We start from the raw sequence: 15,080 nt of genomic DNA, 5'->3' as shown, positions 1-15,080 counted from the left end.
AAAAGGGGTATATATGCAAATGAAGCTAACTTTATGTGTAAATTAGGGAGTTGGGCTCCAGCTAAATGGGAAATGGGCTTTACACATTGGGCCTTGACTATAAGTAGATCTTGGGCTTGCAGGTACTCTGCTATTAACCTCCATGCTTCATATCCTACTCCCTCATCAAGAACCCATTTTTTGGTTTAAAGATACCATCCTTCCAAGTAATCCACAATAGGATGCTCTTCCTTGAGGCTTCATCAGCACTTGCATGAGCTTCTCAATCTATGCTGTTTGCAAATGTTAAGCTTTAGGGCATGTTTGGTTACTTGAGTCTAGAGATTTCAAAAGTCTAGAGATTTCAAGTTTATAAATTTCAAATTTATGGAGTCATGGTTCATAAAATTAATTGTTTGGTTAGCGTGAATCTTTAGAATGAAATCTATAAATTCATCATAAAAAAACATTTATGGAGTCATGGTTCAAATATTTAATGCTTTTATAATAGAGTTGAAATCTCTGAATTTCACCTCATACCCATAAATCTACAGATTGACGTTTTTAGTATAAAAATGTGAATCTCTAGATTTCATGAAACCAGGGATTCACATAACCAAACAAGTATAAATCTCCCATTTGTGAATCCAGAGATTTTATCCAGAGAATTGAAATCTCTAGATTCATGTAACCAAACAGGCCCTTAGACAATTACAAAAATTTAAGAGTGTATTTCATATGTAAGAGATAAAAATTTGAAATGTTAAGATTCTTTACATTTGTGGATGCATATAAAGCATTTAGATAGAATGTATCAGAGGTATGTCCCATATTATGGATTCCATTTGAATGCCTCAAATTTATTGTGAATGCCCAAAGAACCCCAAGCCTCAAGATGTGGGATTTTGGGTTTTTGTTGGCGGCTGCGCGGATATCGTCCGCGTAGGCCCAAGTTTTCAACATGTGTTGAGGTCTTCATCTATCGGCCAATTAACTACCTTTTTGTTTGAGGTTCGAAACTTTTACAAATTTACATTCATGCACCCTTCATGCAAAGAAAAATCACCCAAAAAAAAAAAAAAAAAAAAGAGCCAAGTCTTGGGATGGTAAAAAACGATTCAGATTCAACCAAACCCTAACTCAACTACCATCCTCTCTTCCATCTCTGGTAACTTAATCCATCTTCTCCATCAAGTAAAGCTCTAACCTACTTCTTCATCTCTGGTGACCCATTCTAACCTGGAGAACCTCTCTGCTTGAGTTTTTTTGGGGCAGATTTAGCATAAGCTAATTGATATAGCTTCTTGAGTTCTTCCTGAGTTTGACACAGTTCGGGTTTTCAAGCCAACAACGCAAGTTCCTAACTTCTTTTGTTGCAATGAATTAGGTTGAAAGCCTATGGGTGATCACCATTTTGAAACTCCCATTTTGGATTTCGATTAACAATGAGTCAATAATGATGATAATACTGAAAATCAGAGACAGTGGTTGAGAGCAAAGAAAATAAAAAGGATGGATAAAGAAAAAGAAGCAGCAGGTGCAAATTTCGGTCATTCATGGTCACCGAAACAACTATATTTCAGTTCTTGCTCCATTTTGTTCATTAATAACCTTCTATTTCCTCTTTGATTAATAAATCTACACATAACCTATATCATATCAACATTAAATTGAAGCAAAATGTGCAGCATCTCAACTACTCAATAGAGAATTCAAGTAATTGATCACAAGAAGTATGAATACCTGCCCTCTAGTGTTTACCAGAGGTCTTTATATAGTGTATGGTGATAGAGTTATATTCGGAGTAACCTGCTATGAGTTGTTGTAGGAGAGTAACTCTTTTAGAAGAGTCCTTTTACCTAACTAACTCTCTTTTCCAGTTGTTTGGTGGTAGGAGTCTACCTACACGAAGACATCTCATATGGCTATAAAGATGGACTTTTTAGTGTGGTCGGTCCTACCATGAACCACCTGGCCGGATCCTGTTGTATTGTAATCCTGGTCGGACCGTGCAACCGCCGGTTCAAACCTGGGATATAGAATGACCATTTTAGTCATTAACATAAGCCCCCTAGTTCCTTGTGGTCGAGAACGTTGTGCTCGATTCGAGGGATTATTTTCAATTTAAAGGATGCATGGTCGGACCGATCAACATACTCTTTATCGAAAACTGTAACGTCCCACTCATGAGTAGCCGTCATTTTTGCGCGGAAGCCGAGGCACGTTCTTCAAAAAGTGTGCGTGTTTTGACACGTGTCATGGCTGTCGCGTCGTATTTAATGCTCGCAGGACGACGAAGAGACGGTTGATCTCTTACCGTCCACGTGCTGCTTTTGTTACTCGTTGGATGGGGATCTTTAGAGTTTTTAATCCTTGTCGTTCTTTTGAGGAATTCAGAAGGCCTTTGGATTGGAATCTTTTTCCAATTTATAAAGGTGATCGTCTTCCTCATTTCCTCCTCTGTTGTTTTTGAAAAATTTCCAAACCGTCAGACGAAGTTCTTCTTCCTGTGTTTGTTTGAGAACGAAGTCTGTTTTCCCCTGTAGAAGAGCTCATACCTTCGTTTCTGCTTCTCTTCTTCAGGAAAGCTTCACACAAGTAAGTCTTCCCTATCTCTCTGTTGGTTTTTCTTCTTTTTTGTTGACAGTACTTGTAATGGTAGTCCTCTGTTCATCTCTTACTTATTTCCTCTTGTTTTTCTGTCTTTTTGTACGTTTTGCTTCCCCCCCCTTTTTTTTTTTTAATATTCCCATTTTAAAGAGTAATGGTAATATTAAAGAGGGGTTCTGCTACTGTAGTACATAGGAGAGACTTAGATGAGGGTCCTTCATCTTCTGCAATTCCCGAACAGTCGTTAGATCCCGAACATAGTCTTGGTGATAGGTCCGAAGACGTGACTGAGGAATCTCTTGGTCGAGAAAAACTTAGCCGGGATGGTGAAGAGGGAATAGAGTCCCGTCCCGCGTAGTTGGTAAAAGTGCTCGAGCTCGTTTTAAGGCTGAGCGTCAACGGTGGAAAGATAGTCTAACCCTCGAAGAGTACAAGTTAGAACAAATCAAGGAGTTGACTCCCGACCACATAGACTATGATCCTTATTCGTCTGGTCCCGACTTCATACCCTCCCAAATGACAGAAGAGCGACTAGAGTTTCTTCGAGTAAAATATGAAATTCCGTCAGATCATAGGATTCGTGTTCCTACCAAAGATGAACGTGCCAACTCCCCTTCCCCGGGCGAGTTTGCCTTTTATGAGGACGCTTTGAAAAGCGGTTTCCGTCTTCCCGTACACCCATTGTTCATAGGTGTAATGGTACATTTTAAAATGTGTCCGGGTATGTTTGTGCCGAACAGTTGGCGCAATTTCATTTGCTTTTGGGGTTTTTGCCAAAAGGTAGGTGTCCGACCATCCCTAGCCTTATTTCTTCATTTCTTCGTGGCGAAGAAACAGGAGCAGGATGGTTGGTTTTACCTTTCCAAGCGTACATTTTCCCAGTGTGGTTGGGAAGGTAACTTCGTCGGGACGGGGACTCTGCCTTCCAACACGAAAGGTTGGCGTCCCAAGTTCTTTTTTGTTCGGCCACCCTCAAAACCTTCATTTCCCATTTTTTGGGTTCGTGGACCGACTACAGGTTCCAATGACATCCCTACCCTTTCTGGAGCCTAGCAAAACGCCGGGGAGAAGATTCTTCGGCTTCCTACCGAGGATAAGAACATGTTTGCCGTTCATGGTCACATGTCCGGAATACCCCAATGTATTACGTTATTGGGGGTTCCTTCCCGGGTATGTATCCTTTTTTGTAGATATTCAATTTATATCTATCTTATTCGATCGGGAATAACTTTTTTATGTCTTCCCAGTGATGCTTAATCGTGCACAATGTTCTCGGGCAGCTGATGAAGATATGGAGGAGGCGGAAGCACGGATCCCTACCAAGTCTGATCGGGTCCGGTCTGAAAGAAGGAAACAAGTTGTATCTGGCCCAAAAAGATCTGCTGATGTTTCCGAGGAGCTTGCTCGGCCGAAGAAGAAAACTCCATCTTCGTTTGTGGCCGGTTCAGCTGGGGATGCCTCTCCTTCTGTCCTTCCCGAAGAGATTCCGAGCACCCAAGCCTCTGGTGCCCCTTCTTCCGGCCCACTCAAGGCGGGATCTTATGTTTTAAATAACAAAGATGATGGGACTGAGGTTGCCAAAGCTTGGTTGCCATCAGTTTTGCTTCCAACCGATCAGCAATTTCTTCAGAAGATTGGACCTACCCGAACTCAGGACATAATGACCAGGTATGTGTTTATCGTAGATAAAATTTCCCGCACATTCCTCCTTTATCATTTTATGATTCTTTGTTCTTTTTGGGTAGGTTACTTTGTGCCTTGACCCAAGCTTGGGGAGGAAACCTGGAGACTGCTCGGAGAGATGAGTCCACGATCTATAAGCTCAATGATAAAGTCAAGGACTTGAGTGGTCGGATGGAGACGGTAATCGGTGAAAATGCCGTCTTGAAAGATGAGAAGGCAACCTCAGATGCTCGGGCATTGTCTGCCGAGGAGCGTATCTTAGCTCTTGAGCGTGAGGTTGCTAGTTTGCAGAAGTCTTTAGAAGATAAAGATGCTGCTTTTACAAAGGCCGAGCAAGAGAAGGATCAATACATACGGGATTTGACCGATCAACTTGCTCGAGCATGCCCGGTCTCTTTCGAGAATCTCTCCGAGGATTTACGTCGGGAAGTGATTCAGAGGTGGATCCGTACTAAAGGCTGTATAGGATTTGTCTCCAAAGTTGCTGCCCCCGGATTTAAATATGGTCGGAAGGATGCTTTTACCAGGCTCGTGGAGAATTATCCAGAGGTCGATCTTGGACTTTTACAGAAGTACGTCGATCCGAGCATCTTTGATGAGCTTAAACTTCCTCGACCAGCTTGGGCTGTTGGCAAGAATGCTTTCCCTTTGCCGAAGAAGGTGAGTGTTCAGGATTTTCTGGACTCCGACTGGGAACCGGCCCCTGAGGAGGAAGAAGAAGCCTGCCCGTGACGACCACGGATCTCGTTGAGCCCTCGACGACCACCGATCCGACCATACCGCGACCTCCCGCTTCCGATGATGTAGTAGCCGAGTAACAAATCTTTTTGTTTGTTGTTCACAACTTTTTGTAATAGATAATTTATCATAGGTTATTTTGCCTATGTAAAAATATTTTTCTTGGCAATGGTATTTCCCCATTTTTTGTACCAAGTACGTTTGTTCGGTAATATAACCTTGTTTGGCATATTTCCCCTTTTATATCAAGTTTACTTGGTCGGTAAGATAACCTTGTTTGGCATATTCCCCCCTTCATATCAAGTTTACTTGGTCGGTTGAATACCCTTGTTCGGTAGACAAAGGTTTACTTTTGTATCATCTCAAGCCTGTGTCGCCATCTGTTCGGTATAGTAAGGTTTTGTTCGGTCAAGAACTAAGTAGCTGTTAGTCAACAACCGCTCGTCCATAACCCCTTCCTCCCGGCATGTTAACTTGGTATGATTCTGGGGTTTTTATGCCTAAAAAATTTTAGGTCTTTATTGCCTATCAGTGTAGGTCTTTTATGCCGGAATTTTCTTTTTGCCCGAGAATTTCGGTCTTTTCTCGCTCGAGAATTTCAGTCTTTTTCCGCTGAGAATTTCGGTCTTTTCTTTGAGAGTTTCGGGTCTTTTCTCACTGAGAATTTCAGGTCTTTTCGCTCGAGAATTTCGGTCTTTTCTCCTGAGAATTTCGGTCTTTTCCGTTCTGTATTCTCAAGTTGAGTAGTAATTTGTAGAAATGTCTTTATTTATATATAAAAACTGATCTGACTTCTTGGGATTATGAATCTCCCATGTTGTCTACATACTAAATAAATGGCAAACCGGAATAAACGCTCAAAATTTGTCATGTTTATGACTTTCTCGGATGCTATTCTTATTGATAGTATTTCCCGAGATTGTTCGAATTCCATGATCGAGGATCCTGTCGCTCGTCTCCGGATCTTGTAAATGATATGCTCCGGGGCGACTTGTCGTATAACTATGTATGGTCCTTCCCAATTTGGGGATAACTTCCCTTGATTGGTCGGATCTCAGCATTGTTCGGCGAGTACCGTTCGCCAGCAAGAATTGTTCATTTCAACCCCGGCATTATAATATGTCGCTATTCTTCTTTGATATTCTTCAAGACGGAACTGGCTTTGTCCCTTACTTCGTCAATCAAATCCAGTTGGTTCGCATTCCTTCGATGTTTGCTTCTTCTTCGAATTCTATTTCTCAGGTGATCCAATTTGGATTTCTCTGGACTCAGCTTCGCTCCATACGCTAGTCGAATGGAGATTCTCCCGTGGTCGTCCTAGGAGTTGTTCGTACGACCACGACACTAGGTAGTTCATCTACCCATCTCCCTTTTAGCTGGTCAAGCCTTTTCTTGAGCCCGTCGAGCATGGTTCTATTAGTAACTTCGACTTGGCCGTTACTTTGGGGATAAGCTACTGAAGAAAATCTATGCTCGATCCCTTGTTCTTTGCGAATGTTGAGAATGCTGCATTCTCGAACCGTTTTCCATGGTCGGTTACTAATATTTTTGGAACTCCATATCCGTCGATATGTTATGCTTGACAAAACGCTTCATCCGCTTCGGTCGATAGTTGCAAGGGGTTCAGCTTCTACCCACTTTGTAAAGTAGTCTATTGCTACTACCAAGTACTCTCTTCCTCCCGATGCTTTAGGTAATTTCCCTACCAGGTCTATTCCCCATCTTGCAAAAGGTATTGGGATAGAGTTGATGTTAAAGGGACCCGGGATATGGAGATTTTTGCATGTCTGCACTTGTCACACTTCTTGACAGTCTTTGCATCTTCTTCTAAGGTCGCCAATAGAATCCTTGGCGTATTTTGTATTAGAGAGTGTTCGATCCTCTGTGATCCCAGTTCCTTCATGAACTTCTCTTAACACTTTGTAGCTTCTCTGTCCCAAAATCTTAGAGTTCTTATCTTTTGTATAATAGTCCGTCCCCGATCGTGAACCCCTCTCTCTTCTTATTGCCGCCTTTTTGGTCTTCGGAGCGTCGTTGTCAAGATAATGTATGATCGGCTCCATCCAACCCATGGTTTTTTGCATGTTCCCTTGTTTATGCTCTATTCAGTTCTTCAAGGTAGATCCGTGTTTGGACATTCATTCCGTCCGTGCCGCGAGATCATGAATCACCGTTGTTTTCAACCCTTGGTACTTAGTTATTTCTAGCTCTTTAAAGTCTGTTTGTGTTTTGACCATTCAGTTTTCTCCATTCTTCTTTCTTTGCTCCATAAACTCCTTCACGATTTACAATCAGTGTGAATCACTTTTGATCTCCGGATGTTGAATGCTTAAAGCTTTGGCCATCCCGAGTCCCGCTAACATAGCTTCGTATTCACCTCATTGTTGGATGCTTTGAACTTGAAACGGCATATTTTATTTCAAATCCCCAGACTCTTCATTAATAGGCCTGCTCCACTTCCTTGAGGTTGCTCACCCGTCCACGACAGTCCATCTTTTGACTAATTCTACCCTTGTCGTCTCCTCTTGACTTTTTTTGTTTTTCAACAATGAAGTCTCGGATTGAGCCTTGATACTTTTTTAATTCTATTTGATGTTCGCTCAATTCCACGGCCCATGTCACCATCCTTGCCAAGTCCTGTGAAGAATTTTTTGAGTGGTAAATTCATCATCCCGATGGGATGAGATTGGAAATATGGACAGTTTTCGCCTTAACCTCGCTTGTTTCCACTTGGTCTCCATCATTCAGACTGACTAACATAGTAGCTTTTGTATGTTACCCTCTTCTTCACGACCACTAACCCTACCACGCGCTAATATAGTGTGCTCCTTCTTTCTCTACAGTGTTATTTTGTCTTTTAGATCCTCAAATGCTCCGGCATTCATCATTCCGATGTTTCCTTTCACCTGCTCTTTTTAAAATTTTGAAAATGGCCATTTCTCCCGATCTAGAAATAAATCTATTCTCTACCCACCGTTAGGCATTGGACTTCTCTGTTTTGTGCTTTCATATCCAAAATTCCCCGATTTTCTTTCTCATTCCTCTTTGGGATACCATGAACAGGAATTTGCTCAAGATACCCCAAAGCACACTTTTCAGTTGAGCTTCATCTTGTATTTCCAGTACTTTAAATACTTCCTCTCTTTTTCTTTTGAGATGCTTTTCACCGATTCTCCACATACACTTCCATATTCCACCAATTTGATGTTTGAAAATTTTATTTACCGCTCTTTGGTATGTTGCTCCCGCATTTTTAGACCGAAAGGCATTACTTTATAGTAATAGCTTCCCTATCTCATGAATGCCGTATCTTTCTCATCGGATGCATGGATCCGTTGTATCCTGAATATGCATCCATGAACCAGCATTTCGTGTCCCTTGCATCATAGAAGGTCATTCTGGTTGGATAGTGGTCCTTTCCTTTGTTGATCCTGTATCCACATCCGCCATTTGTTCTTTTTTGACCATTACCACATTAGCTACCATTCTGTCTCTTTATAAACTTGTTTAGCTTTTGCACTTCGGTTCGAATGGCTTCATGTTTTTCAATGGCGAAGTTTCTTCTTTTCTGAACAACCGGAATTGCCTGTGGATCAATACAGAGTTTATGCTCAGCCACCTCCCTGTCGATCCCTGGCATGTCTTCAGCCGACCAAGCGAAAACATCAGAATTCTTTTTTAGAAACTCGGTGAGTTCCGATTTGGTTCGCTTCTTGCTCGGAACCGATCATGGTACCTTGCTCGTTCGCCGGGATTGAAGTGGATTTTTTCTAGTTTTTCCACCGGTTCAGCTCTTTGCAAGGTTTCTTCATCGCGGTCGTCTCTAACTTCAATGGTCATGGTCGACTTCGTTCTTTTCTTTTTCCGCATGTAGTCGTTGTAACTTTGCCGGCTACTTTTCTGGTCGGCTAAACATTCTCCAATTCCCTTAGTGGTCGGGAATTTCATCTTCATGTGTAGCGAGGAGACCACTGCTTCAAGTGCACAGAGGGTTGGTCGTCCTATGATTGCATTGTATGCTGATAAATCTCGTACGACCATAAAATTAGTCTGTATGATTCTATCTCGTGGGTGCTCTCCAATCCGTAGCTCTAATCGGATCGTTCCTTCTGCTCGGGTTGATGATCCCGTGAAACCATAAAGCTGGGTTTCGCATGGGACGAGCATGTTTTCTTTTAGCTTCATTTTTTTGAACGCATCTAAAGATAATATGTCTGCTGACGATCCAGTGTCTACCAGCACTCTATGAATTTCAGTTCCTTCCAGGAGAATTTTGACTACCAAGGCATCATCATGAGGGATTGTGATATCCCGTAGATCCTCGGAAGAGAAAATTATTGACTCAGTAGATACATTTTTATGGGTTTCAGTATTCCCAATATATCGTACTTTTCTTTTTGCTTGTCGATTTGATTCTTCTGTCGGACCACCAAATACAGTATAGACTGGAGATCTTTTTCTTTGTTTTTCATCCGCCTCATGTCGGCGTTTGGCCGGACTTCTTCTTTCTTCTCTGTGGCTCGACCTTTCTCTCTTCGGGATAGGGTTGTCATGTGGTCGGCCATCTTCTTTAGATTGGATATACTTCTTTAAGTGTCCTCGGGAGATTAAGTTTTCTATCTCCGTCTTTAGATTTTTGCAATCGTCCGTCCAATGGCCGTGATCTTTGTGATAGTCACAATACTTTCGTTTATCACGCTTTCCTGGCGGTGCTCGGATTTTATCCGGCCACTTCATATGTCCTTGATTTTTGATTTGCATCAAGATTTCGGATATTCTTGTATTCGGTGGTGGAAGATTACTAATCTCCTGCTTTTTGGAGATTCTGCTCGACCTTTCTTGGTCGAGCTTATCCCTAACATCCTGGTCGGTTGAACCCTTTCTCGACTGCTTCTTCTTTCGGCCCTTGGTTCTCTTTTTCGAGATTCTATGGTTTCCGAAATCTCTGCTTGTTTGTGACATCTTTCACTCGAGTCCGCATATGTTTTTGGCATATCTTGGAGCAGCCGCTCTAGCAATCCTTCATGAGTAATTCCTTGGTATAACGCATGAAAGGCAATTTTCTCATCCATGCTTTCAATTTGCATGGTAAGATTATTGAATCTCTGAAGGAAACTTCGGATAGATTCCGCTCTACCTTGTTTTATAGAAAACAAAGTATCTTCTCTTTTCTTCAATCCGACTCCTCCTTGGAAGCGCAGCACAAACATTCGTCCTAGTTGATCGAAACTCACAATCGAACCGCTTGCGGTGCCAAGAACCAGCCAATGCGGAACCGGTTAAAGAGGCTGCAAAACTTTGGCACATGGCTGCCTCATTATGCTTATAAATTGACATGGTCGATCCGTGCGGTGATGTGATGCTTTGGACATTGCGATCCATCAAACAGGATGAAAGTTGGGCACTTGAAACTCTTTGGTATTTCCGCCTCGAAGATAGCTTGGATGAAAGGATCCTCTTTTAGAAAAGCATATAGCTCTTCTTTCTTTGGATCGTTTAACTTGTTTACCTTCTCGTCTAACTCTTTGATTTGTTTGCTCAAACGATCTTCCCGCTTGTTCGGTCGGACTCAACCCTCTTGTTTTTGGTTCTTTGAGAGGATCGTTGCTACTTCCACGATCATGATCTTCATTGAACAGAGGATCTTTATTTGGAATTTCTTTCTCGGATGCCGGGATTTTTCGCCTACCTTCTCTTTTGACTTCGTCCGTCTTCTAGAGATGGTCGAGGCGTTCGATCGGAAGGACCGAGTGGTTATTCTTGCTTCCCTCCAATATTTTTTGAGTATTTTTAGGATCTGCATTAGGGGCAATTATATGACCCACGGCCATCCCGAGTAGCTCATTCATGGAGGATAATTCCTCCCGAAGCTTTATTTGTTCCTTCCGGAGTGTCTCAACTTGATTTGCTAATGCTCCATGATTCGGGTGCTCGGGGTTTTTCTTCCCTTGATCGGTATTTATCTCCACCTGGTCGGAATTAATTTCCACCGGTCGGGAATTCCGATCTTTCAGGTTGAGGAATTCCCTTCAAGCATCATCCTCCACCTCCTTCCGATTTCAGCCTTCACTTTCGATCGCACCATGACTTTTGATGCAATTCCCACAGACGGCGCCAATTGTTGATACGGAATCTCGCTCGTCCTTCCCCGTCGCGAACCCGCAGATCGAGCTCGACCTTGAGGGGTCGGGTCGTCTCCGACGAACAAGTCGGCCAATAATCGTCTCAACTACTCAATAGAGAATTCAAGTAATTGATCACAAGAAGTATGAATACCGCCCTCTAGTGTTTACCGGAGGTCTTTATATAGTGTATGGTGATAGAGTTATATTCGGAGTAACCTGCTATGAGTTGTTGTAGGAGAGTAACTCTTTTAGAAGAGTCCTTTTACCTAACTAACTCTCTTTTCCAGTTGTTTGGTGGTAGGAGTCTACCTACACGAAGACATCTCATATGGCTATAAAGATGGACTTTTTAGTGTGGTCGGTCCTACCATGAACCACCTGGCCGGATCCTGTTGTATTGTAATCCCGGTCGGCCGCCCGCCGGTCAGACTGGGATATAGATGCCATTTAGTCATAGGGGGTTTTGGGGGGACCCCCCCTCTACGGGGTTGGTTACCTCCCGGGTTTTCGTGCAAATGGCCAATCTTGACACCGTTGAAGAAAAAAGAAAAAATTGATTTTGTAAATTTGAAAACTTTAAGGGATAGAAAATTGTAATATTTAAGACTTTTTAAATGTAAAACTCAATCAAGTAAATCAAAGTTGTTGGTTGTCTCCATGGCTACGTGTCCAAATTATCCATCCGCACAAGCGCGCACAAAAATTCTGGGATTTTCGCTTTTTGTAGAAATGCATTGGTCATTTTACACCTCATTACTATGTTTTTTTTTTTTTTTTTTTTTTTTTTGGGTAATCAACTCTGTCACAAGGAGCAGAGGCCTATGGGCCCAAACGAGGGAAGGGGGGTGGTGTGGAGACTCTTCGATCTTGAGACTTTTTTGACTTAAAAAAATCAAAATCTATATTAGCTTTAACATTTCTTTTATTTTAATCGTTTTGTTAGTGTGTGGGACCCATGAGGTAAAGGTGGTAATGATGCACCATGAGAAAAGGAGGCCCTTCATGACCTTAGTTGTGAGGCTCTTCGTGACATTGGTCATGGGTCTTAAAAGTCTTGATCATGGTGATGAGGTGGGCTTGCTTGAAGTGTGGAATTTACTCAAATTCTAACTCTTAACCTTCAATTCTCATTTCAACTTCATGACCATTAATGCCCATTACCATGAGAGGGGTTAAGGTTTTTGAATGGATTAAATCCAATTCATTCAAAAGAAGTGAATATGAGAGTTACTTCTCCAAGTAGTGGGGAGGTTAGGTTAATGTGGTTTATTCACATTAGTGGAGGAGGGACAGCTCATTGATTCTTCATTAGTGGAGAATTGATTCTCCCCCTTTTGAGGAGGTGAGTCATGGTGATTCAATGACCCAATTCATTGCTTTGAGAATTTCAAGGGGTGTAAGGTTTGGTTTGGGCCTATATAAACCCAACCCTTCCTTACATGTGGTGTGCAATAGAGATACTCCTCACACTTGCATTATTTGTGTTACAAAGTTAATTTCTTTCTTTGAGTTGGTCTAAGTGTTACGCTCTAGTTTTTGGCTCCTTGAAAGGACTAGAAGAACTACCTCATCTTCTAGTTGGAGGTTGCTTTACCTTAGAGGCGGTGGTGCGAAAAACCTTTGGTAGTAGGATGCATCAATTACCTTAAAGACAGCACTCAATGTGTGACTCAACCTCATTCATCGATGGTTCGTTTGATTGCAACATCAAGCTCTCCGAATTGGCTAAGGATCTTCATCTTTCAATTGTATTGTAATTTCATTTTTTGTGTTTTGTAGAATTTGTAATACAATTACCCCCAACATCTTATCATGCCACGGACAAATTAACAAGGATCAAGGAGTCAAATTACACAAGTGGGAAATCTTAGATACGATGATGCCGAGCTTGAGAAAGAAAGAATAAAAAAAATCAAGCTCATAATCATTAAATCTAGCATCTTCTACCTAGTGAAATCTCAACCGCAAATTGCATTGACTCTAGATATTTAATAATAAGAAACGATTTCTTAGTATCAACCACTTTTATTCTATTTTGATGAAAATAAACATCATTTATTAAGAACTAAAAAGAAATACAGAGATGCCCCCCCCCCCCCCCCCCCCAAAAAAAAAAAAATACAGAGTTAACCACATGTTAGCACAAGATGTGAATGTATACATCCAACATCCAGTTGTTGAATTTCACAAATCTGTCATACATGTGATAGATTAGGCCTTCCAAGATAAGGTATGGGCAAGCCCAGGACCCCTAGAAAGAGTGTTATTAACCACAAAACATAAAGGGTCGACCAATTTTTTACCCCATCGCTTACAAGCACAAAGTGAAATAACCATATCTAACAAAAACAAGGATCTACCAAAATATCACCAAACAAAACTCACATCAGTTTCCATGACTTTCTCTATATGTCAAAGCGATTGACCGCTGCTACATGGTTCAATATCTTCCCCATATACGGAACGTCCTTCTCCGCTACCAATGGTGGAGAAATTGAGGTGAGAGTGGAAGGGAGGGGAGTGGGTTGGAGAAGACAACAAAGTAACACGCCACCAATGGTGGAGAAATTCACATCACTGTGGCAAAGGAGTTCATGCCACAGGGGTGGTGTAGAAGAAGCTACATTAACAAATAGTAAACTAATCGTATGGAGAAGGAGAAGAAAGACAACAAATGATTAGGGTTTTTAGAGAGGCAAAAGGGAATAGAACGGTGAGAGAATATCTCCAACCACTTAGCACCAAGGTTTAAAGTATCCTACGATACCATACGATACTAGCTGATATGTATCCGTTTTTGACCAAATCGAGACGATACATCTCGATACGTCTCTCCATTGAATTACACTAAAATACATTCATCAGAGCGATACAATACTCGATATAAAACAATACGTCTCTTAAAACCACCTGACTGATACGATACTCGATACCGATCTTTAGACCTTGCTTTACGCCCATAAAATGTTACGCAGTCTGGTGGTAATATTATATGTTTTCATCTATAAGCACATTTTTTTGCACACTATTTCAATTACTTAATTACAAACTTGAATAATGAAAAATTGCCACAATGAGAATGAAAGAAATGTCACCTAACTGCTTTGCTAAAAAAACAAAAGGAAATGTCACGTAATTGTATAATGTAAATTGTAAGCAAGATTCCTTGCCTAAAAAAAAAGTTGTTAACAATTTAATTATTCTTATTTTTTATTCTAAAATGTATTAATAATAAATATTCTAGTGGAGTCCTCTTATTGGGCCCATCTCCCAATTTCCACCTGTGATCTTTTAAGAAACAAAACAAACCAAAAAATAAAAGAATGAAGTTTTTTTTCATGCTACCCACTACTTAAGTTGAGCCTAAACTTTGGTATGCCCACGTATGTAGCCAAAGTTAAATGCTTCTATTGCTTGTGTACCAAGATGTTACGCAAGTGCACGTGTCATAATCAAGTAATAAATGATAAGTAGAGTATCGATCCCACGGAGAATTTTATCATTAACTTTCAATGTAAAAGTAAAACTAAATTAAACAAGATTAACAAGATTGATTTGTGATTGACTAACTAAATAATCAAATAACAGGTAATTAAACTAAAGAACTAAAATGGAGAATGAGCAATAGAAGGAACTTAGTGAGTGAAAAGAGTGTTGGGAATCAAGTTTCCCTTCCCCTGAATTTTCTAATGCAAATACTAAAGTAATATTACAACCCAAAATATATCAAGAACCTGGAATGAAGTTGCATAATGGTATTTTCCAATACACATATGCTTAGCATCCTAATTCAACATTTGCATATTCCTATGAAGAATTGAAATATGAATGCAATTTAAACCCAATCTCAATCATGGCAATATGAGGTAATTGAGTATTCCTACCCAACCTACTAATTAACATAATCCAATTAAAGATTATGCTAATTCACACAATTCATCAAAC

This window comes from Hakea prostrata, chromosome 4, assembly GCF_041222555.1.
Source record: "Hakea prostrata isolate BN-2017 chromosome 4, UWA_Hpros_2, whole genome shotgun sequence".
NCBI classification, from domain to species: domain Eukaryota; kingdom Viridiplantae; phylum Streptophyta; class Magnoliopsida; order Proteales; family Proteaceae; genus Hakea; species Hakea prostrata.
The sequence above is the reverse complement of the archived record's forward strand: the minus strand, read 5'-3'. Positions refer to the sequence as shown.